Below are 13,848 nucleotides of genomic sequence, written 5' to 3'. Positions count from 1 at the left end.
TGGAAAAGCAACAGAATCAAACCGTGACACAGAGACAGAAAATAGTACAAGAGATTGATGATCCCTAATGAATCTTAGGCTCAAATACAAGCCTAGCAGATGAATAAACAATTCTACTGTCACAAACCATAGCTGAAACTGAAAGGCATAGAATGACACATGCACCGAACGTTAGGTTAAGAAGCAATCACAATCACTTACAGTAACTGTGACTCAGTGATTTTGAATGAATCACACTGATGTACAGTGAAAGAGAATGATAAAAGCAGAATGAATTCCAATCTCATACACAGCACCAGAGACTGGTATCTATGGTATGACTCGGATCCAATGACTAACTGTCCCATTATGAATTGCACAGTTACAAACAGGAGCAATGTATAAAAGATGCCAAATGAATCTGTTGCAAATATTAAATACCAGTTACTCAGACATAGGCAATTGGCCTCACATTCACATTACCATAATAGGACAGGTTCAGAAACTGCTGCACTTTAATTAATCACCAGATATTCAAGGTTAATCTCACAGCATAGGGACAGAGCTTGGTAAAATAGGTAGTCAATGGATCTCAAGTGTACATGCAATAGCAAAGACTGATGCATACATAAGTAGTGGAATATTCACATTGTGTAACACAGACTAACAGATCCAGACTGAAATCCAGAAGGACCAGTATTATACCAGAGGCTGCCGAATACAGAATGAATCTCACACTTTCCAGACACAGACAGATTTAGAATGAGTTCCCCACACTTGCACAGGGTCAGATATTGAGGGATCCATAATTAATCTCAGTTACATGCAGTATCAGAAATTAACAGTCATAGCATGAATCCTGCACTCACTTTCAATGCATAGGTATGGATGATATGAACAGAAGTGGACCATTACATCTCTTGTGATTATGGCTGACCTTTATATGCTAATTCCTTCCAAACACATTGACTGCTTATTGGATTATGTAGAATATTCAACACAGAAATAGGCCATTCAGCCAAACCAGTCTATGCCTGTGTTCATGCCCCACTCAAAGCCTCCCCCATCTTTTTTCATCTGATCCATCATCGTCACTGTTTATTCCCTTTTCCCACCAACACTTGTCTAGCTTCTCCTTAAATGCTTCCATACTATTCACTTCAACCACTCCCTATTGTATTGAGTTCCGCATTCTGACTACTCTCTGTGTAATGGAAATCCTTCTGAATTCCCTATTGGATTTCTTGGTGACAATCTTATATTGAAGGCCTCTAATTCTACTCTTCCCCACAAGAGGAAACATACTCTCTGTATCCACTATATCAAGGCCTTTCTGAATTTTAAAGGCCTCGATTTGGTCAACTCTCACCCTTTTTTCCAAAGGAGCAGAGACACACCCGGTCAGTCATTTCCTGATATGTGTACACACACTTTGCCGGTATCCTCTCCAGTACCTCCGTATCATTTTTATAATATGGTGACAAGAATTGCATGCATTGCTCTTAAGTGTGGTCTAACCAAGGTTTGATACAGTTTTAGCATAACTTTCCTTTTTTATGGCAATTACATCGCTCTGGTTATAGGATGCCAAACTCATTAATATCTACCCACATTACCTAACAGCAAAGGTTACAGTGGGACAAAGGTTCGTCAAATTCCATTCCGGGCAGAATTCAACATAGTACAGGATGTGGCAAATATCTATTGATGTCGGGTTTAAAATTGCTAATTGATGTAGCTTCTATCATTTTATTAGTAGGATGGGTTCAACACATCTCCACACTTGGAGTATAGAAATGGGTCCAAACTTCTGTCCTGCATGGTTTGGCTCTGATATAAAACTGATCACCAGTTGCACTATTCCTTCCCAACAACCAGAGAGGTGTATCTCTCTCTAGCCTATGAATTACTGTCAAAAACCAAATCAGACCTCAACCTCTTAAACACCAAGGAATGCAAAACTAGTTTATACAACTTCTCCTCGTAATCCGTCCCTTGGAACCCTGGTAACATTTGGCTGAATTAATCTTCCAGGAGGCTAGCATGCCATGTATAAGATCCAATTTCCAGAACTGTGCACAACAGTCCAAAATGTGGTCTAACCCAAACTTTCAACAGTTGTAGTGAAACTTCCCCCTCCCCCCCCCGCCCATATAGCTAACCCTATAATATACGTTATTTTATATCTAGCCTTATAATAATAAAATGTAATGTTACAACAGCATTGTTGATTCTGTATTTGTGTCTGAATAGTACAATTTAGTGGTCTGTCTGAGTAGACTATGGAATCCCTTTTGAAGCCCCACTGGTGCAAGATTTTCACCGTTCAAATAATATTCAGATCTAACCACTTGTTTCCTCCACATTAGACAATTTTACACTTAGTTTTTTTGAAATCCCTGTGCCACACTCTATTGGCCAATCATTCTTTTTAAAATTATCATTACTAAGATGTGATCTAAACTACATTATTTCCTGTGTGACCAATATGTTTTACATTGGCAAATCTTGGATACATTTGAAAAAACACATAGCTCAGTATTCACAACTTCACAGAGTGCGGAAGAGGTCCTTCAGCCCATCGAGTCTGCACTGATACGGGAAACAGCTGACCTACCTAACTAATCCCATTTATCAGTACTTGGCCCATAGCCTTGAATGTTATGACGTGCCAAGTGCTCATCCAGGTACTTTTTAAAGGATGTGAGGCAACCCGCCTCCACCACCCTCCCAGGCAGCGCATTCCAGACCCTCACCACCCTCCGGGTAAAAAGGTTTTTCCTCACATCCCCCCCTAAACCTCCTGCCTTGAGCTTACATCCCCTCGTGACTGACCCTTCAACAAAGGGGAACAGCTGCTCCCTATCCACCCTGCCCATGTCCCTCATAATCTTGTACACCTCGATCAGATCGCCCCTCAGTCTTCTCTGCTCCAACGGAAACAACCCAAGTCTATCCAACCTCTCATCATAACGTAAATGTTTCATCCCAGGCAACATCCTGGTGAATCTCCTCTGCACCCCCTCCAGTGCAATCACATCCTTCCTATAATGTGGTGACCAGAACTGCACCCAGTACTCCAGCTGTGGCCTCACCAAGGGTCTATACAACTCCAACATGACCTCCCTACTTTTGTAACCTATGCCTTGATTGATAAAGGCAAGAGTCCCATATTCCCTCTTCACCACCCCACTAACATGCCCCTCCAGCTTCATAGATCTATGGACACACATGCCAAGGTCCCTCTGTTCCTCAGAACTTCCGAGTATACCTGCTGTTCATTGAATACTTCCTTAGACCATAAGACATTAAGACATAGGAGCAGAAATTAGGCCATTCGGCCCATCAAGTCTGCTCCGCCATTCAATCATGGCTGATAAGTTTCTCAACCCCATTCTCCCGCCTTCTCCCCGTAACCTTTGATCCCCTTACCAATCAAGAACCTATCTACCTCGGTCTTAAATACACTCAATGACCTGGCCTCCACAGCCTTCTGTGGCAATGAATTCCATAGATTCACCACTCTCTGGCTAAAGACGTTTCTCCTCATCTCTGTTCCAAAAGGTCTTCCCTTTACTCTGAGGCTGTGCCTTCGGGTCCTAGTCTCTCCAACTAAGGGAAACATCTTCCCCATGTCCACTCTATCCAGGCCTCTCAGTATTCTGTAAGTTTCAATCAGATCCTCCCTCATCCTTCTAAACTCCATCGAGTATAGACCCAGAGTCCTCAAACGTTCCTCATAAGTTAAGCCTTTCATTCCTGGGATCATTCTCGTGAACCTCCTCTGGACCCTCTCCAGGGCCAGCACATCCTTCCTGAGATATGGGGCCCAAAATTGCTCACAATATTCTAAATGTGGTCTGAACAGAGCCTTATAAAGCCTCAGCAGCACATCCCTGCTTTTATATTCTAGTCCTCTCGAAATAAATGCCAACACTGCATTTGCCTTCCTAACTACCGACTCAACCTGCAAGTTAACCTTAATAGAATCCTGTACAAGGACTCCCAAGTCCCTTTGCACTCCAGACTTCTGAATTCTCTCCCTATTTAGAAAATAGTCTATGCCTCTATTCTTCCTACCAAAGTGCATGACCTCACACTTTCCCACGTTGTATTCCATCTGCTACTTCTTTGCCTATTCTCCTAACCTGTCCAAATCCTTCTGCCGCCTCCCCACCTCCTCAATACTACCTGTCCCTCCACCTATCATTGCATCATCTGCACACTTAGCCAGAATGCCCTCAGTTCCTTCATCTAGATCATTAATGTATAAAGTGAAAAGTTGTGGTCCCAACACTGACCCCTGCGGAACTCCACTAGTCACCGGCCACCATCCTGAGAAGGACCCCCTTATCCCCACTCTCTGCCTCCTACCAGACAGCCAATCTTCTATCCATGCTAGTACCTTGCCTGTAACACCATGGGCTCTTATCTTACTGAGCAGCCTCCTGTGCGGCACCTTGTCAAAGGTCTTCTGGAAGTCCAAGTAGATAACATACATTGGCTCTCCTTTGTCTAACTTACTTGCTACCTCCTCAAAGAATTCTAACAGATTTATCAGGCGTGACCTCCCCTTGATGAAACCATGCTGACTTTGCCAGATTTTACCATGAGCTTTCAAGTATTCTGAAATCTCTTCCTTAATAATGGACTCTAAAATCTTACCAACGACCGAGGTCAGGCTAATCGGCCTGTAATTTCCCGTCTTTTGCCTCACTCCTTTCTTAAAAAGGGGGTTACATTAGCGATTTTCCATCCCTCTGATACCCTCCCTGACTCCAGTGATTCCTGAAAGATCACCACTAACGCATCCACTATCTCTTCAGCTATTTCCTTCAGAACTCTGGGGTTTAATCCATCTGGTCCAGGTGATTTATCCACCTTCAGACCTTTCAGTTTTCCTAGCACCTTCTCCTTGGTAATGGCCACCATACTCATCTCTGCCCCCCGACTCTCTAGCACTTTGGGGATGTCACTCATGTCTTCCACTGTGAAGACTGACGCAAAGTACCTATTCAGTTCCTCCGCCATTTCTTTGTTCCCCACTACTACTTCTACAGCGTCATTTTCCAGCGGCCCAATGTCCACTTTTGCCTCTCTCTTACCCTTTATATGTCTAAAAAAACTCTTGCAATCTTCTTTTATATTACTGGCTAGTTTACCCTCATATTTAATCTTCTCCCTCCTTATTTCTTTTTTAGTTGTCCTCTGTTGGTCTTTGTAGTCTTCCCAATCCCCTGGTTTCCCAATGCTCTTCGCCACATTGTATGCTTTCTCTTTAGCTTTTATGCTATCTCTGACTTCCCTTGTCAGCCATGGTTCCCTCGTCCTCCCTTTAGTATGCTTCTTCTTCCTAGGGATGAATTTTTGCTGTGTCTCCCAAATTACTCCCAGAAACTCCTGCCATTGCTGTTCCATTGTCTTTCCTGCTAGGCTCATCTCCCAGTCAATTCTGGCCAGCTTCTCCCTCATGCCTCTGTAGTTGCCTTTATTCAACTGTAGTACCGTTACCCCTGATTCCAGCTTTTTCCTCTCAAATTGCAGGGTAAATTCTATCATATTATGGTCACTTCCTCCTAAGGGTTCCTTCACCTTAAGCTCCCTTATCAAATCTGCCTCATTACACATCACTAAATCTCGAATTGCCTGTTCCCTAGTGACTCCACCACAAGCTGCTCCAAAAAGCCATCTCGGAGACATTCCACAAATTCCTTTTCTTGGGATCCACTACCAACCTGATTTTCCCAGTCTACCTGCATATTGAGATCCCCCAGGATCACTGTAACCTTGCCTTTCTTACATACCTTTTCCATCTCCTGGTGTATCTTGTGCCCCACATCCTGACTACTGTTCAGAGTCCTGTACATAACTCCCATTATGTTTTTTTTACTTTTGCGGTTCCTCAACTCTACCCACACAGATTCTACATCATCTGACCCTACATCATTTCTTGCTGTTGATTTAGTTTCATTTCTTACTAACAAAGCAACCCCACCCCCTCTGCCAACCTGCCTATCTTTTCGATAGGATGTATATCCTTGGATATTTAGCTCCCAGTCCAGATCCCCTTGCAGCCATGTCTCCGTGATGCCCACCACATCATACCTGCCAATTTCAATCTGCACCACAAGCTCATTTACCTTATTTCATATACTGCGTGCATTCAGATACAACACCTTCAGTCCTCTGTTTCCTGTCCCCTTTCTCATTGTCACTCCCTGAAATCTGATGTGCTTGAAGTTAGATTCCTAGCCCTATCCAAACACTCTGTCCTATTATGTGTTCTGGAGACTTTAAAAGCCTCTCCTTTCTTTTCAGTTTTTTCATAATTTTCCATGAAGTTGAATCCACCCCCCCACACGCTAACCTGCTGCTTTGTTTCCCATTAGTCATATTTCTTGGAGTTTTACCCTTCCCTCTACTGCCCCCCCACCACCACAATTTCTAGTTTAATGTCCTGTTAACCACCCTATTTACCTTTTTCGCTAGAACATTGGTCCCAGATCAGTTCAGGTGGAGACCATCCCAATGGTACAGATCCCTCCTGCTCCAATACTGATGCCAGTGCCCCACGAAATGGAACCCCTCTTTACCACACCACTCCTTTAGCCACGTGCTTACTTCCCTTATTCTCGCGTCCCTATGCCAATTTGCATGTGGCTCGGGTAGTAATCCAGGGATTATAACCCTTGAGGACCTGTTCTTTAATTTAGTTCCTAGTTCCTGATAATCCCCAAACAGGTCCTCTTTCCTAGTCTTACCTATGTTATTTGTCCTGACATGGACCACGACAACTGGATCCTCCCCCTCCCTCTCCAATATCCTTTCAAGCCAGTCAGAGATGTCCCTCACCCTGACACCGGGCAGGCAACATACCAAGCAGGACTCTCAATGCTGCTTACAAAGGAAGCTATCAATTCCCCTAATTATAGAATCCCCTACAACTACCACTTGTCTTTTTGCTCCCCCTCTTGAATGGGCTCCTGTGCCATGGTGCTGTGGTCAGCTGGCTCATCCTCCCTACAGCCCTGTTCCTCATCTACACAGGGAGCAAGTACCTCGTACCTGTTGGACAAGGTCAAGAGCTGAGGCTCCTCTGTTCCTGAACACAGGATCCCTCTACCTGCCTCACTTGTAGTCACACCCTGCTGACCCTGACCACTGACCGGACTTGAGGTACTTAATCTACCGGGTGTGACCACCTCCTGATACAAAGCGTCCGGGTAACTCTCCCCCTCCCGGATGTGCCGCAGCATCTGGAGCTCAGACTCCAGCTCATCAATTCTGAGCCGGCGTTCCTCCAGCAACCAACACTTGCTGCAGATGTGGTCACTGTGGCTCGCAATGGGATCTGCCAGCTCCCACGTCATACAGCTACAGCACATCACCTGCCCAGCCATCTCTACTTAGATAATTAATTTATTAATTAGCTTTGCAGTGTTTTTTTTTCAAATTTGGTGCAGACCAACCAATCAGGTCACAGCTTTCCTGTGACATCTCTTTTTCAGTTTTGGTTTCAGTTACTCTGTGCCCCGAGGTCATCCCTCTGATGCTCCTCCCTCCGAGTCTGCTCCCTAGAGACAAGACCGTGAATCCCCGAGGTAAGTTAGGTTTATACTGACCGTTCCGGTGCTTCTCCCTCCGAGTCTGCTCCCTGCCTTTACTCACCAAACAGCTGCTTTTTCTTTAAAATCCACTTTCAGAAGAGTGTCCCTCACAGGTCCGGGGCACTCCTGAAGGCACTGCCTCTTCCTCTCTTTTTTTTTTAGGCTTGAGGAGGAGGGAGGGATGGAAACACTACAGCAATGTAATGGTTGGGGCTATTCCGTTCTTTGACAGTGGGTCCTCCTCGATTCCCTCCTGAGTCATGGTGACTGTGATAACTTCTCCCAGAATGCTTCAGTCACTTCTCAGCAGCGCCCTCTGTTGGATGCCCTTCCTCCTGGTGAGTGAAGGAATCTTTCTCCTCAATTCCCTCCTGAGTCGTGGTGACTGCGATGACTTCTCCCAGAATGCTTCAGTTACTTCTCATCAGCGCCCTCTGTTGGATGCCTTTCCTCCTGTAGGAGTGCAGGAGTCCTTCTCCTTGATTCCCTCCTGAGTCGTGGTGACTGTGATAACTTCTCCCAGAATGCTTCAGTCACTTCTCACCAGCGTCCTCCTTGTCAAATTGCTCCTTCCCAAGTGTATCGCCTCACTCTTTTCAGGGTTAAATTCCATCTGCCACTTATCTGCCCATTCGACCATCCCGTCTATATCTTCCTGTAGCCCAAGACGCTCAACCTGACTGTTCACCACACGGCCAATTTTTGTGTCATCCGCAAGCTTACTAGTCCTCCATCTCCCACCCACGCCCCCCACATAGTCACCTATGTCGTTTATTTAAATGATGAATAATAGGGGACCCAGCACAGATCCCTTTGTTACACCACTGGACACTGGCTTCCAGTCACTAAAGCATTCTTCTGTCATCACCCTCTGTCCACTACAACTAAACCAATTTTGAATCTACTTTATCAAATTACCCTGTATCCCATGTGCATTTGCCTTCTTTATAAGTCCCCCATGTGGGACCTTCTCAAAGGCTTTGCTGAAATCCATATAAACTACATCAACTGCACTACCCTCATGTACACACCTTGTCACCTCCTCAAAAAATTCAATCAAATTTGTTAGGCATGACCTCCCTATGACAAAGCCATGCTGACTATCCCTGATCAAATGTTGCCTCTCAAAGTGGAGATAGTCTCTCTTCTTCAGAATTTTCTCCAATAGTTTCCCTGCCACTGACATGAGACTCACTGCCCTGTAGTTCCCTGGCTTATCTCTACAACCCTTCTTAAATAGCGGAACCACATTAGCTGTTCTCCAGTCCTCTGGCACCTCCCCCGTGGCCAGAGAGGAATTTAAAATTTGGGTCAGAACCCCTGCGATCTCCTCCCTTGCCTCCCTCAGCAGTCTGGGACACAAATCATCCAGACCTGGAGATTTGTCCACTTTTAAGCCTGCCAACACCTCCAATACCTTGTCACTCCCTATATCAATTTGCTTAGGAATCTCGCAGCCTCTCTCCTTGAGTTTGACACCTTCATCCTCATTCTCTTGGGTGAAGACGGATGTGAAGTATTCATTCAACGCTCTAGCAATGTCCTCTAGCTCCACCCATAGATTGTCCCCTTGGTCCCTACTCTTTCCCTGGTTATCCTGTTTCCATTGATATACTTATAGAATATCTTGGGATTTCCCCACTTTTCCAAGCTAGAGCATTCTCATATCCCCTCTTTGCTCTCCTAATTGCTTTCTTAAGTTCCACCCTGCACTTTCTGTACTCCACTAATGCCTCTGTTGATTTGCTCCACTTGTACCTGCTAAAAGCCTCTCTTTTCCTTCTCATCATATCCTGAATATCTCTGGTCATCCATGGTTCTCTGGGCTTGTTGCTCCTTCCTATCACCCGAGCGGGAACATGTTGAGCCTGTACCCTCCCCATTTCCTTTTTGAACACCCCCCACAGCTCCTCTGTAGATTTCCCCACAAGTAGCTGTTCCCAGTCTACCTTGGCCAGGTCCTGCCTTATTTTACTAAAATCCGCTCTCCCCCAACCCAAAACATTTTTTTTGCAACATGTCTATTTCTTTGTCCATAACAAGCTTGTAATATCTAAGTTACTAACAGGTTGGACACATATTTTTGTCAGAAACTACTAGTCACTTAATTCTAATTTGTCCTGTCATTGTTATCCTGTCTTGTCCTGCTGAAACAAACACCAAACCAGGTCAATAATTTGCTTTCAGTGCCATAAGCTTTCACTTTGGGAAACTGCAAAGAATGTCCTGCAGTCAGCATCACTGTGAAGCAGTCTGGGAAGAGTGTCCTGCAGTCACCATCACTGTGAAGCAGTCTGGAAAGAGTGTCCTACGGTCAGCATCACGGTGAAGCAGTATGGGAAGAGTGTCCTGCAGTCAGCATCATGCTGAAGCAGTCTGGGAAGAGTGTCCTGCAGTCAGCAACATGATGAAGCAGTTTGGGAAGAGTGTCCTGCAGTCAAAATCACAGTCTGCACTGGTGGGCTGCTTTGGGAGTTTGGTGAGGAGGGAACAAGGTGATCCTTTGAGTACCATGAAAATGGTCAGGTAAGTATTTACTACTTTTATCACTCATAGTTTTCAAGGTCTTATTTTGTGGTTCATTGGTTGTAAGGGCTATATTCTGTAACAAAGAGCAGGGCAGAAGGGCCCTAGGGAAACAATCTGTTACAAGAAATCTCAATTCATGTCTTCTGGAACTGCAACCACAGTCACTTCTCTACTTACTGCATTTGTTAACTCCTCTGAATCTTCAGTTAAATTAACTGAACATGAATGACCCTTTACAGATCCATGTTGTCTTCCAAATCGGTTCGAATTTCTCAAAGTGTTCAGTCATGCTGACCTTGAAACGTATGTTATTTTGAGGTCTGTCATGGGGAATTTATTGCAATGTATAATCATGCCCTGATTTTGTTCTCTCGTCTTCATTAAATAATGAAATAGCACCTGCAATTTCCAAATGAAAATCATGATTCCTCAATCAGGAGACCGTTGGAAGATTTTGGCAAATCAGAAATCCCTTGGTTGAAGGTTTTCAGTCCTGGGGTATTTGTCAGTGCTTAGCATCATTATTCATTTTGAAATATCGGTGGCTTAGTTACATTAATTTTACTTAGTTCCAATCATTAATTCATTACTACTTTCACTGGAATGTCAGGTATATTATTCTCTCCCTTGACTGTAAAGGCTGTGACCAAGTAATTATTCCAAGTGTGCCATTTCTGTATGTTTATTTGCAATATTATCCACAAGTTTTATTTAATCGCCCACATTACCCTTGTCTATCCATATTCTAATATAATTGTCAACAATAACTGTTAATCCTGAAGTCCCTTGCAGAATAATTGTCATGTTCATTTTTTGCAGCTCACTCCAACTTTTTTCTGTCTTTGATCTTTAATTAGAACCATAGAAAAGTTACAGCACAGAAGCAAGCCATTCAGCCCATCTTGTCCATGCCAGCCCGAGGACACCCAGGTGCCCTTTCTAATCCCACCTTCCTGCACCCAGCCCATAGCTGTCAACCAATCCCTTGATTTTCCACTATTGCTTCCACATATATGTGATTATTATTATTATTTTGTTTTAACTGGAACATTTGTTCTCAGTTGTAAACATTGGCCCTGTATTAAACAAAAAGGATTTCAACACTGTTCTTCTCTAGTTATAACTGATTACACTTTTGACAATCTTTGTTCCAGAACCTGTGTGATTTCATTGTTGTTAGTCCTATCAAAATCTAAATTTTACTGTTATGTTAAGTTTATCCTTTTCAAACCTATCATTGATTTCAATCATATTCTGATCACTGTTAGATCACTGTTAGCCTTCACTGTTAAGTCAGTCTGGTTTATTGCTCAATCTATTGTGGGCTATCATCTTCTTGTTTCCAGAATATATCATCCCAGAAAACCATTTTAAGTGCACTCAAGGCATTCACTATCTTTCTGAGGTTAGCTAATCTGCAATATCTGCTCTATATGATAATTTAAATTCCGCATTAAAAAAAGGTTATTTTTAACTACAAGCTATATAACCTCTAACTGAATGTACATTGCTGTTTATTTTTTCCCCTTGTGCACAACTCCAAAGTACAGTAATACCTGTACATATCCTATTTTATCACTAATTTCTGACCATGGATTAGCTGCTGATCATTCTCCCTTACCCACATGTTGTATTACTAAAGTTGTAATGCTTTACTTCATCAATAATACACTCATCCTACTCTTCCCCAGCCTACCTAAACAGATTTGGATCTTTAAATCCCATCCATGAATGCCATGCCGTTGGAGTGGCCACCATGTCACACCTTTCAAGGCATATTTGTAGCTCTAATTCACTTAGCTTATTCTTTGTACCCTCATAGTATGTAAAACTCTTATTTAGGCAAGATATCTTAAACTGGTTTATGGCCCTCCATTTCCCACGTTAGCTTAATTAATATGTTTCTCAAGTGGTGCTCCTGAGGTAACTGAATTAACTATTTCAGCATATACTTTACCGAGAGCATCAGTTATCACTGTTTGTGACCTGGCTTGCACTTTTCTCTCAATTTTGATATATTAACTGTTCATTTTTACTTTTTATTTAGTCTAGATGGACCCCCTTGTCTATACTTTAAAGTTTTATATATATATTTTTTTTTAAGTGAATCACACAAGAGACAAATTTCAATTCAAATTTAAGGGAAGCCAAATGGATAATGGTAATATTTAGTGAATTTTAAGTTCGAGAGGACAATTTGCGAATTATGTGAATATAAACTGTTACAGGATCCAGGTCCAAAACCAAAAGATTATTTTTTTTTATTGAATGCAAAAACTAAAATGAACAATTAAGAGCTAAAGATACCTCACAACATTTAAGAGGTATTTAAATGAGCACTTGAAACGCCTTAGCATACAGGGCTACGGGCCAAGTGCTGGAAAATGGGATTAGAATCATGGCCGGCACGGACAAGATGGGCCGAAGGGCCTGTGTTAACTCTATGACTAAAACAGACTGACATGTTTTATATTAAAAGACAGTTATTGTCATGACCAGGAATCGAGTCAAGGGTCAGCAGCTTCAGAAGCAGCTATGCTCATCGCTCAGCCATACCACTTACTTTCCATTGGATGTTATAGCTGTAATCCAAACTAGTTCAACGCTTTGCAACCATTTTAATGTGCACAGAATCAAGCTGTCGAGATACTTTTTCCCTGGTAAAATGGCTGCTGAGAAATGGTGAACTCGAAGTGCTGCTCGCCTGCAGCCAAGAGATGGCACCAAACCCCAATAGTTTGATCCTAGCGGTTTGTGTACGATCATTCAGACCACAGTGCGCCTGCGGCGGCTCAAGAAGCTAGCAAAATACGCCGTCTCTGACGGTACAGTGACAGTGATTGCTTACATTCACACCACACTGGAAGAAAACATACAACACTACAGTTCTGTTAAAGCCAAAAACTGCAACAGTGATCAACGCAGTAGATTAGCCAAGTTATTAATTCAATCTATCCTCCTTTCACAGAACAGTCGGGACTCATTCAATTAAGCCGCTCCGTGCCCGTTCCGCATAGCCGTACATATTGTTCGTGCTAAGATAAAAGCAAAAAAAAAACTGCGGATGCTGGAAATCCAAAACAAAAATATCTGGAAAAACTCAGCAGGTCTGACAGCATCTGCGGAGAGGGATACAGTTAACGTTTCGGGTCCCAATGATTCTTCAACAGAATTAGGTAAAAATAGAAGAGAGGTGAAATATAAGCTGGTTGGGGGTTGGGGGTGGGGGGTGGTGGTGGGACAGGTAGAGCTGGATAAGAGGGCCAGTGATAGGTAGAGATAGCCAAAATATGTCATAGACAAAAGGACAAAGAGGTGTTGACGGTGATGATATTAGCTAAAAAATGTGCTAATAGGTGACATTAAGGGTAGAAAGCAGGACAAGCAAGGGACAGATAGCCCTAGTGGGGTTGGGGGGAAGAGATCGAAACAGGCTAAAAGGTAGAGATAAAACAATGAATGGAAATACATTTAAGAATAATGGAAATAGGTGGGAAAAGAAAAATCTATATAAATAATTGGAAAAAAGGGGAATCGGAAAGGGGGTGAGGATGGAGGAGAGAGTTCATGATCTAAAGTTGTTGAACTCAATATTCAGCCCGGAAGGCTGTAAAGTGCCTAGTCGGAAGATGAGGTGCTGTTCCTCCAGTTTGCGTTGAGCTTCACTGGAACAATGCAGAAGCAAGGACAGACATGTGGGCATGAGAGCAGGGTGGAGTGTTGAAATGGCAAG

The 13,848-nt window shown here is 43.2% G+C and overlaps 1 long non-coding RNA gene across 1 annotated transcript in view; it reads left to right on the top strand.

Annotated features, from left to right (window-relative positions):
- The window catches only part of LOC121274898, a 31,381-nt gene extending 20,056 nt beyond the window's left edge, over nucleotides 1–11,325 (top strand). Inside the window, exons 3-4 of the long non-coding RNA XR_005942316.1 lie at nucleotides 9,774–10,112; nucleotides 10,973–11,325. This is a non-coding gene — a long non-coding RNA (uncharacterized LOC121274898). The remainder of the gene's footprint in view (nucleotides 1–9,773; nucleotides 10,113–10,972) is intronic.
- The last annotated feature ends 2,523 nt before the right edge of the window (nucleotides 11,326–13,848 follow it).

The sequence above is a fragment of the Carcharodon carcharias genome, assembly GCF_017639515.1.
Source record: "Carcharodon carcharias isolate sCarCar2 chromosome 39 unlocalized genomic scaffold, sCarCar2.pri SUPER_39_unloc_1, whole genome shotgun sequence".
NCBI lineage: Eukaryota > Metazoa > Chordata > Chondrichthyes > Lamniformes > Lamnidae > Carcharodon > Carcharodon carcharias.
The sequence above is the reverse complement of the archived record's forward strand: the minus strand, read 5'-3'. Positions and strand labels throughout refer to the sequence as shown.